Below are 13,554 nucleotides of genomic sequence, written 5' to 3'. Positions count from 1 at the left end.
TAGTTGGCTCACCTGATAATAAAACAAATAGGTTTATAGTTATACACTCTCTGTTTTCGTGAATCATTTTTTTACATGTCTCTCCATTTCTAGCATAAACTAACCCAGTGGCAGTACCATCTACACCGTAGTTGACAAACTGCGGTGTTTCATCATGATTGAAAACTCTTTCTGTTGCAATATCACCAACCCATACACCATTTTTTGTTTTTTTATAGTTCTTCATTATACTACAAGCAATTAGTTCATCAGCTGAAGTATCTGGGATAAAAAAAGTTGTAAAATTAATAATATAATCAAGTTACAGAAATTATCAACGTACAAAACATATAAATTTATTCAAGAATAACAACTAAGTAGTAGAACACTTGAGAATGAAATTCAAAATAGATCTTTTTATATTTTGGCTAAAAAAACAATATGTGTACCTAGATGAGTTATAGCCATCTCCCTAGTACAATTTAGGGCTCTGTTCATCTTAACTCGGCCTTGCCTCTTAATGACAATATCATCATGTTCAGCATGCTATCTTCTCCAAAATGATTTTCCGAGTCCATATAGTTTGGATAATAAGGTTCAGTATTTTACATTTATTTAATATCTACTGTACCCTTGTACCTGTTGGGATGTTGATAAAATAATTTAAAGAAAAAACTTACTTACCTTCCATTTCGTCGGGCTGTTATTCCACTTGGTGATAGTTTTATAAACTTTCTTCCACCTTTTCCATTTTTGTTCAAATGATCTCTGATTTTCAGCACATCCAAAATAATGTCAGAAACTTCTTTCTGAGAGAGTTCCTGGTAGGCTCTGTTTTTATTTCTGATAAAACAAACTATTTCTTTCTCATCATCTTGATGTAACACTCTCAAATATTCTTTTTTTACATTCTTAACTTCGCCATCTTATCTTTTGTCTATTGTACCACGATCTTTACTTAAAGAAAACTTTCCTGTTTTTAATGCTGCCTATCCTCGTTTTTTGTTTTCTGTGCACCAATCTACTGCTTCCGATATTTGATTTTCTTTAGCTCTTATGTCCTTTCTGTAAACTGTTGCTTCAGAGTTTCTAGCTTGGTTTATGTTCTACTTCTTTTTCTACCAGCAGAAATCTTAAAATTAAATTGCAGTTTTCCCATACTATTATTTTATTTAAAGAATAAAAATAAAGAATATAAATACTTGATTAAAGATTATGAGCACAAAATGAACAGAAAGGTACAAGTTATAACCATTTTACTATTTCTTAGTTAAAGAAGATCAGTATAAACATTCTCTCAATTCCTGGCTATTCTAAGTGAGCTTTTGGAGGCATATTTTACCTAATTTAATGAAGTATTTAAGGGGGAAATTTTGTAGTCTTTGAGGGACTTTACTAGCTAAAATGCTATATTTTGTTGGACTTTGTTAGCAAGCCACCTTATATATCATACTACACTGATTTCTGATATAATAAGAAAAAAATTTCGAAATTTCAGTAATTTTTCATCCATATAAATACAATTATATTCCTTGTAGTTTTTAAGGGGCATCTTTAAAAAAATCAGAAAACTCACTCTGCTAATTCTCACTAAATATGACAAAGCAAGAATAACAACTTCCAGGGAAGAAAAACTCTATAATAGGTATTTTCAAATCACAAAAAAAAAGTTTAAATAGTTGACCTGTAACGGATGTATTCAATTTTGAAAATTTGCGTAGTTTTTAAGGGAATTCTACCTGTACAAACAAAAATTTAAACCTGGCTGAACTCATACAAAAAAAATTTTTATTGTAGCATTTTACCTTAAAATTAGCTTAACACTTTTATTCAAAAAATTTTAATCAGAAATTTTATTACTTTATCAAGTAACATGAAGAAAACATCTGTTAACTTTCCATGTACACACTTTCTTCAACATTCGTTATGGTTAATTTAAAAATTTACAGCATACAAACTAAAAATTTTAAAAATTGTGTTTAATTGAGAGCATCGGGATACGCGCACCTCACGTAATGGGCGAGTTTCAACGACTGTTCTAACTAGAAGAGGGTATGGAAACACTAAACTTTCTGTTTAGTGATGTAGCTTTATTTAATCTTTCATGATGTATAGTTAGTAGTGCACTTAAACAAAATTCTTAAAACCGAAATTTGACCGTCTTTAACCATAAAATACTCCATTGGGCGCAGTTTGAGCAAAGAGACAAAAGACACCATTGTTAAGAACTAACACAAAGAAAATCACAAAAAGAATCCTATTGTAGCTTTAAAACGCATGAAGGGTTAATCTGATGTAGAAGAAGGACATGATAAAAGTTTTATTAAAGCATGAGAAGAAACCATACAATATAAATCATACAGTAAAGATTACGTACAAGTCAAGGAGCAAATTAAATTACATGATTTAAATTATCAAAAAATAAGTCAGCCTTAAAATAAAATAGGTCAAATAAAATAGTCAATATAAATAAGATAATAAATGAACAGCCAAAGTTTAGTTATTTTTTTTATTTAGGCTAAAGATTTTTCAACTGTTTTTTTAAAGTTTTACATAAATAAATTTAAATATAATTTTAGTTTTTTAAAGAACTTTGTTTAATTGAAAAAAAACTTTCATTTCATTCTGCTCTTACATTTATGGAAGTCAAAATATGTAAATCGATGGGTAATTAAAAGAATACTTAATTAAAAAACAAAATAATCAATCATAACAACTATAAAAGTGACAAATAGTAAAAATTAAAAAAACAACCAATAAATGAAAACAAATTTATTCTCGTGATGACATCGAGTTCTCGAGAGAGTCTAAAGGTTTCAGCACTTTTTAGTGCAACAAAACATGGTACCATCCATAAATTAAACTTTAGCTATGCATGTTTTACAAAGCAAAACTTTACATTTTGAATTTTTGTGCTAATATTACTCCCAAAACTTTCCGACATTCTTGATTCTTGATTTGGTTTCCTGCTGATGTTGTTGTTAGCGTCGCAGTTGTTTATTGATATTTTTTTGCTGTTCATTATCAAAGATAGGCACACGTTATTTCTTAACTTTTTTTGCCGCTAATTTGCTATCAGCACCTTTTAATTCTTGGCACTTATACATTTTTTCGGGTTTTTTTGAGTCAGTGTTAAATGCGCAAAGTGCAAACAACGCGTTGCTTCTCATGATCACCAGAGGAGCCAATTTCATCAAAGACCCACAAATAAAATGAAGTTGTTTCTTTAATACCTGTTTTGATGAACTTGCTTTGCGATGTGTTGAAATACCAAGTGTACCATGGAAAAACAGATGAGATTTACTAAAGTATCGTAAATAGTTGATCATTAATTTTATGATGTCAATGTAAGTTCTACCAAAGGTCCAAAAAAATAATTTGAGGGAGTATCAAATAGAGTTGATTCAATTTATTGTTTGCTTGAATCGCTGCCAATTTTTTACATATCCTGGAAAACATGCTTGTAAAAGGTTACAACTTGTATCCTGAATGATTTAGGTTTGTTGAGTAAAATTCGTCGCTATGTACTTTAGTTATTGCAAGCGCAATTTGTTCGTACTACTTTTCCATCTTTTTTATGTATTTTTTCGCGGCATCGAGAATTGATTTGATAATAACTGATTTTTTTGTTTTTGTTTTTTTGTTTTGTTTGTTTATTTCGCCGTTTAATAACTTTTACAATTTAAAAGTTTATAAATAAAAAAACTGGCGGGGCAAGTAGAAGACATTATTTTGTCTTATCACCGAGCCCCAATCGTACGTATTTACAATAGCCGGATAATATATTTATACTTTACAAACTATTTATTAAAAATTATAAATGTAAAAATAAGTAACAATTAGTTTAAGAAATACTTCAAGAACAATATTCATGTTAAGAGTAATAATCAAGTAAAGAAGAAAAATTGAAAGAAAAGTAAAAAAGAAAAACAAAAAATAAACTAATTAATTAAAGAGCACGCATTTACAAGAGCCACACTATATATGTAAATTATACAAAGTATTTATTGAAAAATATGAAAATAAAATTTATAACCATTTGTAAGAAGTAATATTTGAATAAAGAACGAAAAATTAAAAAATAAAAGAGTAGTTAATTTACAAAAACCGTAATATTTATGTATATTTTAAAACCAACTTGATTAAAAGTAAAATAAATAGCAATTAACAGTTGAGAAAAAAAAAAAAAAAAATGTTCAAGAACTCAGATTAGATTTCAACAATAACTTTTAAGATTAGAGGAAACACCATAACTGAAATAATAAAAAACTGAAACACCATAACTGAAAATTTTGTCGGGTATTTATGCACAACTTTTTCAAAATAGGACTGAAATACTTTAGGAGTTAGTCCCATCTTTATTTTATACATGAACATTAAAACTTGGTGTGAGTTGATTTTTTAAACGTTTAATGCGCCTAGTATACGCAGAAGAGGCTTGCGTGGTACAATTTTATCAGCTCCAAATAATATTCTGCACGCATGTTTTTGTTTACTGTACAATTTTTTTAATTTTGCATGATTTGTCCATTGATTTGCCCATGCAATATTACAATAAACCAAATAACAATGAATGAAAGAAAAATATAAACTTTTTAAAGATTTATTATTTAGAAATGGTTTAGCCCTATATATCATGGCAATATTTTTTGATAATTTTTTCTCAATGCTTTTTAAATGATCACTCCAACGTAAATGTTCATCTAATATTACGCCCAAAAAGTTAACTGAGGTTTATCTTATAATGTTAGCGTTATTGATTATTAGATTTGGCAGTTTAATGAGAATATTTTCTAATTTATTTACTTTATGAAATAAAAAAAATTAGGTTTTATCCACATTTAGAGACAGTTAATTACTTATAAACCATTCATTAACCTTACCCAACTCTTCGTTAGCTATTTCAAAAAGTGTTTTAATATCTCTGTGGGAATAAAAAAGATTGGAGTTATCTGCAAAAAGAATACAATTTAAGAAGTTTGTTGCTAAATATAAATCATTTATATATACTAAGAATAATAAGGGTCCTAAAATAGAGCCCTGGGGGACACCACAAGTTACAGCATTTGGAATTGTTTGTTTTTGCTCATATTGGATGAATTGCTTTCTATTAGTCAAATAGCATTTGAACCAAAGTAAGTTATTATTTTTTACTCCATAATGTTCAAGTTTTTTTATTAATAACTTATGGTTTACCGTATTAAAAGCCTTTGACAGATCAATAAAAACTCCTAATGCAAAGTAGTTAGCACATAATGCGTTTGTAATTTGATTGACTCCCAGCCAACATTAACAGATGGGTACCGTATGGTTTTTGTCTGGGCTTACGGGAACGGGGTTTTAACAGGTAAATGTTTTGTTTTCCAGACAAGCCCCATATGGTTAAGAAATAAAGAAAATTTGCTTGATTAGGTTTTATGTGGTTTTTATCAGGGTCGAAGGATTTGACGGGTCTCTCATAAGGTTCCTAAAACGTTTAAACTGATAATGAATAACAATAATAATAAAATGATAATGATAAAATCATAAAAAAACTTACTCGATGGTTGCCATTTATAATTTGTATTGTGCGTGAAATAAATTTAAAAATTCAACTTTTATTCATTATATTTTTTTATGTAATTATTTACATTGTAATTAAAAAGACATTTTTTTTAAATGTATTTTTCACTGGGAGACTATATTAAAAAGACGTTGTTTAAAATTTCATTTATTACCATTATCAAAGAATTTTTTTAGATTTTTTTAAAAATAAATTTACAAAGTTTAACATATATGTTTAACATATGCCCCAGTAACTATTAAACATGAAGTAACTATTCCATTGAGGCACTGTTTGCATTTTTAAAATGATCAAAATATAAAGCTTTGTTTCTGCTAGTGATAATAATAACTGCTTTGAGTTTAATCAAAACTTTGGTTTAGTCAGAAACATTTAAAAAGAGCAAACAGGCGAATGTTGTGATGGATAGGTTATATTTAGGGAATTAAAAACTTTTTACTCGTTTTTACAGATCAACTCTTTTCCATTGATTTTTCTACATTTTATGCAAGCAAAATGACTGATGTTAACGAAGTTTACCCACCGTGAGATATAAATGTTAAGTGTTTTCATATAAATTCAAAAAATGGCTTTATTGTTATGCGTCTACCTAATTTTTTATTCATTGGTATTTTTTGACTTTGATTTAAAATTGTAATTGTTGTAATTTTAACAATAATATCATAATATACATAATATTATTATGTATAAGTTATAAATTATTTACATATAAGTTATATATGTAAATTATATATTATTATAAATTATATAATTAATACCCAGCCGCATCTCTACGTTGTTTCAACGTTGAAATTTGGTTGAAGCGTTGTTTCAACGTTGTTCAACTATGTGTCAACGTTAAAACAACGTTACGATTTAAACGTTGTTTATTTAACGTTGTTTCAACGATAAATCAACGTTGACAAAAAAACTCTATTATAACAAAACTGTCCGTTGAATTCGATGCTTGAAAGTAAAAATAGTTAAAGCGAAAAAGTAATACATCAATATTTTAGTATATATGTGTGAAATTTTGAATTTTGAATTTTCAAAAACGTTTTATTTAGTATTCAAATTTCTATTTATTCTTAAGACAAAAGGAATTAATGGCTTATTTAAGAAACTGGCGAAAATGCCACTCTAATGTTCTAGCTCTGGCAGAATCATCTTCTAGTAGTGAAGAAGATAAAGTCGAAAAAAATAATGACAATTCAAAATTTACACAAAATATTAGTTAAGTAGAAGAAGACAAAAATTCGGAAAGCGATTATGAAAGTGAAGAATTTCTTTATGATTATTTGTCTCAAAGTGACAATGATACTGCGTTTTTCTCAGAAGAAATTGAAAAAACGTTGTTTCTTTTAATCATAAACTGGCGAAATGCCAGTAGAGCACTGCTGTTCACGTGAATAAGTAAACAAGCTGTTAGCTATACTGATAGCAGAAGCCTTATGCTATCTGCAGAAACAGCTTTTTGTATACCAGTCTCAAGACCAAAATAACAGTATTGACCACCACACTTGCTTTCGACAGTAAATGATTTTGGAGCCTGAAGCAAAGTTCTTTTATCTTTCAGTGAGGATAAGAAAAAGGAAAACAAAGTACCAAAATTAGATTATGTTGATAAGTTCTCGATGGCTGAAGGTATGTTATTAATTATTTTTTAGTGAATTTTTGTTTAATTTTATTAGGTTTGTAAAAATGTTCAACAAAAGTTGTTTTGTGAAACTATTTTAAATTGTAGAGTTTCAAAAGAAAGTGTTATATTTTCTTACTGATATAAGAAATCCCAAAACACAGTGAGAAAGCCTGATTATAATAGTGAATTTATAAGCCAAATAAGTTTTATTTTGTCGGTAGCTAAATTTGTTGAAGTGGACAAGATATTAGATGACGAAAAAAACACAAACATCAGGAGTGAGTTTTAATAAGTATTTTAATAAATAGTTATATCATTTAGTTTCAGAACTTTTTTTTAATTTTATGTCTACAGCTTTATGTCAAAACTTATAAAAACTTATAACTGTATATATTAGAACAATGGCTTCTTATTTGGTAGTATAATTTCAATGGTTAAGGGCAATTAATGTTAAATGTTTACAGTTTCATTTTCATTAATATGATTATAATACATTATGAGCGAGGTTAGGCAATTTTTACAACCAGATGGTATTCCTGGTGTTAACTTGTTATTCAGATCAGGACTGATTATTTTTTTCTTGTTATACTAACAGAAGTTTACCAGACCATATAGTCTGCTATGAAAGGTATATATTCATAAGATATATAAAACTTTTTTATTTTTATTTACAGCTTCTTTTATTGAATACGATGAAGGGACTGAAACTTTAATTGATGGCATTTTGTCTAACTTCTTAAATTTGCTCCATTTCGAAAAAGTGGCAGAAAAGAAAGGAAATTAGATTGATTGTTATAAATATTTACATATATTTCAATAAAAAAATATTTTCTTGTTGTCTACTAATATTTTGTTTTCAGTGTTAATTCAACATTACCAAAAAAAAAATTCAGTTATGAAAAAACGTAGAATTGTTGATGTTTTAAGTAAAATAAGAAAAGCTTAACTGATATAACATTTTTATTTTTAATAAGAACAAAAATACTAATGATGTGGTATTAAAAATTGGTATTAATATTAATGTTTATTAGATGAAGATGTGTAAAAAATAAGTTACAAGTTATTATTTGGTGTTTAAAATGTTTGAATGATAATTTATTATTTATTGAGATGTTTTATTTTTTAATTTTTGTTGCTTTTATATTTTCAATCAAACTAAGTTATTGTTGTGTGATATTTTAAAATAAACTTTATATTATATTTTGTATTAATAATAAATATTATCTATTTTTGTTCAATATTCCATATTACTCTTAGGTAGTTAATTATGTTTTAGCAACCTGGGGTTCTTTCATTACTTTCCTTTGATGCCTTTAATGCCAGGATTGTGAAAAATTTGAATTTACAACTAAAAAAGAAAAATGTTTTAATGAGAATGTCTATTTACGAAAAAGAAAACATAAACAAAGAGAATTTCCCTAGCAGGTATTAGTTTTATATGCTTTGATTTTATGAATTTCAATTTTTATACCTAAAAATAAAAATGCTTTTGTAATTTATACCATAAATTAGTAATTATACTTTGCAGGTTCAGTTATCAAAGATTTAGATGAAGTGTCAATGCACCTGACCTCCAGTTGTTCATTGATCAAATCTATAGGAATATATATATATAAATATATATATATATATTAGGGATATGACTTTTTTGCAACCTACTAGGCCTGTATCGTAATTCAATGAACTTTTATGTAAAAAGAACGAATAGATGTTTCATTTTGACATATTTTGAAAAAAGGTCACCCCAAAACCAAAAAATCGAATTTTCAATAGGTACACTTTTGTACAGTAAATGAATATTAAAGGCTGAAGATGTTGTAAGAGTCATACTCCTGTTGTTATTTTATTTATTTATGCAACATGTACTGTGATATAACAAAAAACATTATGTGATATATAATTATACAAGTATTACAAAATTAACAGTATCAAAGCGTCTAGTACAACAATATACATAACTGTCTGTGTCTATAGGCCTACTGTGTTTAGTACATGGGTCACATGATGCTCACGTCTCATAAAGAGTCTAGCGCTTATTACTTAGAATGAATCGAAGTTGCAGTTTGTCTTTCTTTCTGCAGGAAGCATACAGGTCTTGCATCACCTTGATTGCACGTTCAGCTATCTGATTACTTCGTGGTATGTCGATGACGGATGGCTCTTTCTTCCAGTGATTTTTGAATGACTGCAATGCCTTTTTGTAAGGCTTCAATACATCAGATAAATTCTTGAAGTCATTGTCATTGTACTTTTGACTACTAAACCAATGTTCTGCCCACTCATATGAAATGAACCTGCAAACCTTCTCCAAATTCTTTCTCGCTTCAGGCATAAGAATGAACGCCAGAATGGCGAGAATGGCTCTTGAGTTCCATCTGGCATTGCTCATATTAGGAATGTTCTGAAAGTGAATCAGAGGGAAGTTTCTTTGTTCTTCATAGAACCTAAACACTCTTGTTAAATGGTACAAAAACTTCATATCGTCTCTCCACCCTGATTTATCAAGAATTTCTACAGTTCCATTCACAAACTTATCCTTCAGTTCATCATACTTATTCAACAGTTCAGACACAAACGGGTATTCAATGTTTGGAGATTTGGTATCACCCCCAAGTTCTTCGTCCATCACCAGACGGAGAATCCTGTCTAGTACGTGATGCTGACAACCGATAAATTGTGGTATTGTGACACCCTTTAATTTAAACATACGTTGCAACTTCACAACAACTCCATTTCTCTTCCCAGTATTGACGTTTGTTGTATCAGTAATGATCATCTTAATTGAATTCCACAAATTGTATTCATCAATAAGTTTGGCAATTTTTTCAGCAACAGTTTCAGCTTTGCCATCTTTTAAACGCAGTGCATCAAGTTTCACGTCAGTTCTTTCATTCTGAAGTACAACTACCTGATATTCCTTATCATCTATTCGTTTGCCGTCAAAGTGTAAGGACCACTGTTCCATTTTAAGTTGTTGTATCATTTCTTTTTTTAATTTACCTGCCTCTTTGAATATGGACTTGTAAATTGCTGATTGACTTGGAGTTGGAATATCAATACCTTGTTGTGATAATACATTGCATATTTTAGCAGCTTTCTTTGTGGAAACTCCACTTGATGTAACCATACTTACAGCAAATTTACTTTTGTAGTGCTTTCTAGTTTTTTTCTGAGTGTCCTCATCATCGTCTTTATCACCGTCGTCGTCTTCATCATCTTCACTCTTACTTTTGCAGTTTTCAGATTCAGTACCACTGTCTGTGGTAGACAGGACTTGTGATGTGGAAGGTATTGCTGTTCCAGACTGGACTTTCCTTCTCTTGGAAGGGTGAATGGTTTCTTTACTTGCCACTTGTCCTGTTGAGTACCCCACCTGTCCTTTACTTTCTTTTTGTAGGTGGTATAGACGTTTATCTTCCGAGGATAACCACTGGCCATTCACTTTCGTGATGTCAAATAATGCATTGAGAACATCATATTTTCCACGCTTGACACATTCATCATAGACCTTCAGCACCTTCATAAGCTTTGCTCTTATCACTTGATCAGACACACGTGGAAAATTCAGTTTATTGTCCCACAATTTTGTAATTTCCTTAGAAATTTGGTCTATTCGTTCTTTTCTTCCTTTAACATATGCTCCGAGAAACTGGTATCTTCCTACGATCTGCAATTGAAGTGATATTCTGGATTTTTCATCGAGTGAATGTTCTTCTACAGCCACGCTTCCTCTTCTTCTGTGTGACTCTTGAAATCTCACCAAATTTTTAGTCTAAGTCTTCTTGTTCTTTGTTACTGTGGTATGACTTTTCTTGTGAGACATCATATAATATTGTTACGACTTTACGGATAGCTGAGCGTAAATATCCGTTTAATAAAGTTGTTTAATTAATAAAATACTTTAACTGTATAGTAATCCAATTATAGTTCGATAATCCAGTCAATGTTGATAACAGTTCGATAATCCAGTCCGTATCCTAACGATAATGCTACAACTACTTATACTTCGTACACTTACAGCGTCTTTAGTTCGCTACAGTAGTTCCTTATTAGCTCAGTTACACGCAGAGTACTTCATAGAACTATTCACATTATCAACACTGAGCTCTGACAGCAGCTCGCTTATATAATTATTTAGAGCTTCCAGAATGTTCTACTAAGTTCTATAATCTTCTACAGTCTGTTACAGTCGTCTATATCACCGTGGTAACACAATGACGTCATCACATAACAATTCCAAGTATTTGCCGGCACACGGCCGTTTCGTTGCCATGGTAACGTGTGGCGTTATATTTATAAATTCATAACAAAATAATGAAATAAATAGAATTAAGCTGAGAATTAAGCTTAAGATTAAAACATCGGTCAAAAATGAATGTATAAAAATGGTAAATCAAATTTTTATTTTGGGGGTGACCTTTTTTTGTTGCAGAAAGCTATTTGGGCCTTTTTTCATGATTTTAGGTAAAAGTTCATCGATTTATGATACAGGAAACATTTTATTTGAAAAAAAATTAAAAAGTCATATCCCTAATATATATATATATATATATATATATATATATATATATATATATATATATATATATATATATATATATATATATATAAGTTTAATTTTGCTGTGAGCATATATTTAGCAAGAGTGCTCGATGAATGATATCAGAGCTATGTAATTGATTTTTTGACAAGATTAAATAAAAATAAAAAATGCATGTATTTTTTTACCTAATGGTTGCTAAACGCATGAAACTTTTAGTAGTAAAAAATCATATAGTTATTTTTATTTAATCTCGTCAAAAAATCAATTTTATATATATATATATATATATATATATATATATATATATGTATATATATATAAAATCAACTTTTAAATGTATTCTACAAAATAGAGTGCTCAATGTTCTTAAAAGAACAGAGCAATTATGTATCAGTAGAAAATCACTTAACAAAAATTTTTTTCATTTTACATTGTGTTTCATTAATAAAGACTCATCAGAAATGCTTTTACACTGTGTTTTATCAATAAAGACTCTTTATTGATGAAACTCAGTGTAAAATGAAAAAAATATTTTGTTAAGTGATTTTCTACTAATATATACCCCCCTCCCCCTCAAAGCTGTTATATAAGCATTTAAGTTGACACATTTAGCAAGTTTTGAACTATAGTTGGCTAATTGCAAATATTGAGGACCTTTTTTGTGTGTGTGTGTGTCTCTAATTGCCAAAAAATGCATACAATCCCCCCTCCCTTCCCCATGAGAGACCACTTCGGGACAGGCCTGTCTAACAGTTAAATTACCTTTTAAAAATTCAGAGTTTTTTCGAAAAAATGTTATGACCTCCACGGATATGAAGGGCAAAGGTGGAAAAATATACTTAGAAACACTAATTTATATGGATTACTTTTATAAGTTGTAACACCTTTCCATTCATTATATTTTTTTCAAGTTTACCTTTTTTGATTTTTTTTTAATATATTTTTTTATTTACAGCTTCTTCTATTGTATTCAATGGAGCAAAAGAAACCTCGGTTAATGGAATATTATTTGATTTTCTAAAATACGCTCCATTTCAAAAAGGTGATGGAAAAGAAAAGAAATTTGTGTAGATTTTATTCAATTATATGTAGATTATATTCAATTATTTATAGATCTTATTCAATTATATGTAAATATATGTAATATTTAAATATATTTTTCAGTAAAACAACTTTTATCTCTTGCTTTAATAATACTATTTTAATTAAACTAAATTGAAAAAGTTCTAAATAGTTTAAGTATAGACTATGAGTAGATTTAATATCTGTAATATACCCGAGTAATGTAATAGAGAAGTGCAACAGCACTATTGGACATGCATACTACGTTTTGATGGTGATATCAGTTTTTATTAACGGTTTCAGTGATTACAAAACGTTTTTTAACAGCCGGTTTAACGTTGATAAATCAACGTTAAAAACACTGTCATTGTCAACGTTGTTTCAACGTAAATTCAACGTTATTGTAACGTTTTTTTGCGTCGAATCAACGTTGATATAAAGTTTGAGCCTAACGTTGATTTAACGTTGATAAATCAACGTTGAAAAAAACTTTCATTCTAAACGTTAAATTAACGTAAATTCAACGTTAGGTTTCAACGTAAGTTCAACGTTATTTCAACGTTATTTGCCAGCTGGGTATATTATATGTAATATATTATATAATATAATTATTATATATAATATAACATATATAATTATATACTAACTTATATGTAAGTTATTATTATTAATAACAACTTATACTTACAATACTTATACTTGTAAGTACTTATAATACTTAACTTATGTTTACATTACTGATAAAATTATTATTTATATGAACTTTTGCATTCAAACTTTAATTATAAA

The 13,554-nt window shown here is 28.7% G+C and overlaps 1 long non-coding RNA gene across 1 annotated transcript; it reads left to right on the top strand.

The window, feature by feature from the left end:
- The first annotated feature begins 6,324 nt into the window (after nt 1-6,324).
- LOC136081991 (uncharacterized) lies at nt 6,325-12,875 on the top strand. Its single transcript, XR_010639324.1, has 2 exons — nt 6,325-8,585; nt 12,659-12,875. It is a non-coding gene; the product is annotated as an uncharacterized LOC136081991 (long non-coding RNA).
- The last annotated feature ends 679 nt before the right edge of the window (nt 12,876-13,554 follow it).

Source organism: Hydra vulgaris, chromosome 06 (assembly GCF_038396675.1).
Source record: "Hydra vulgaris chromosome 06, alternate assembly HydraT2T_AEP".
Taxonomy (NCBI): domain Eukaryota; kingdom Metazoa; phylum Cnidaria; class Hydrozoa; order Anthoathecata; family Hydridae; genus Hydra; species Hydra vulgaris.
This window is presented reverse-complemented; position numbering and strand designations above follow the sequence as displayed.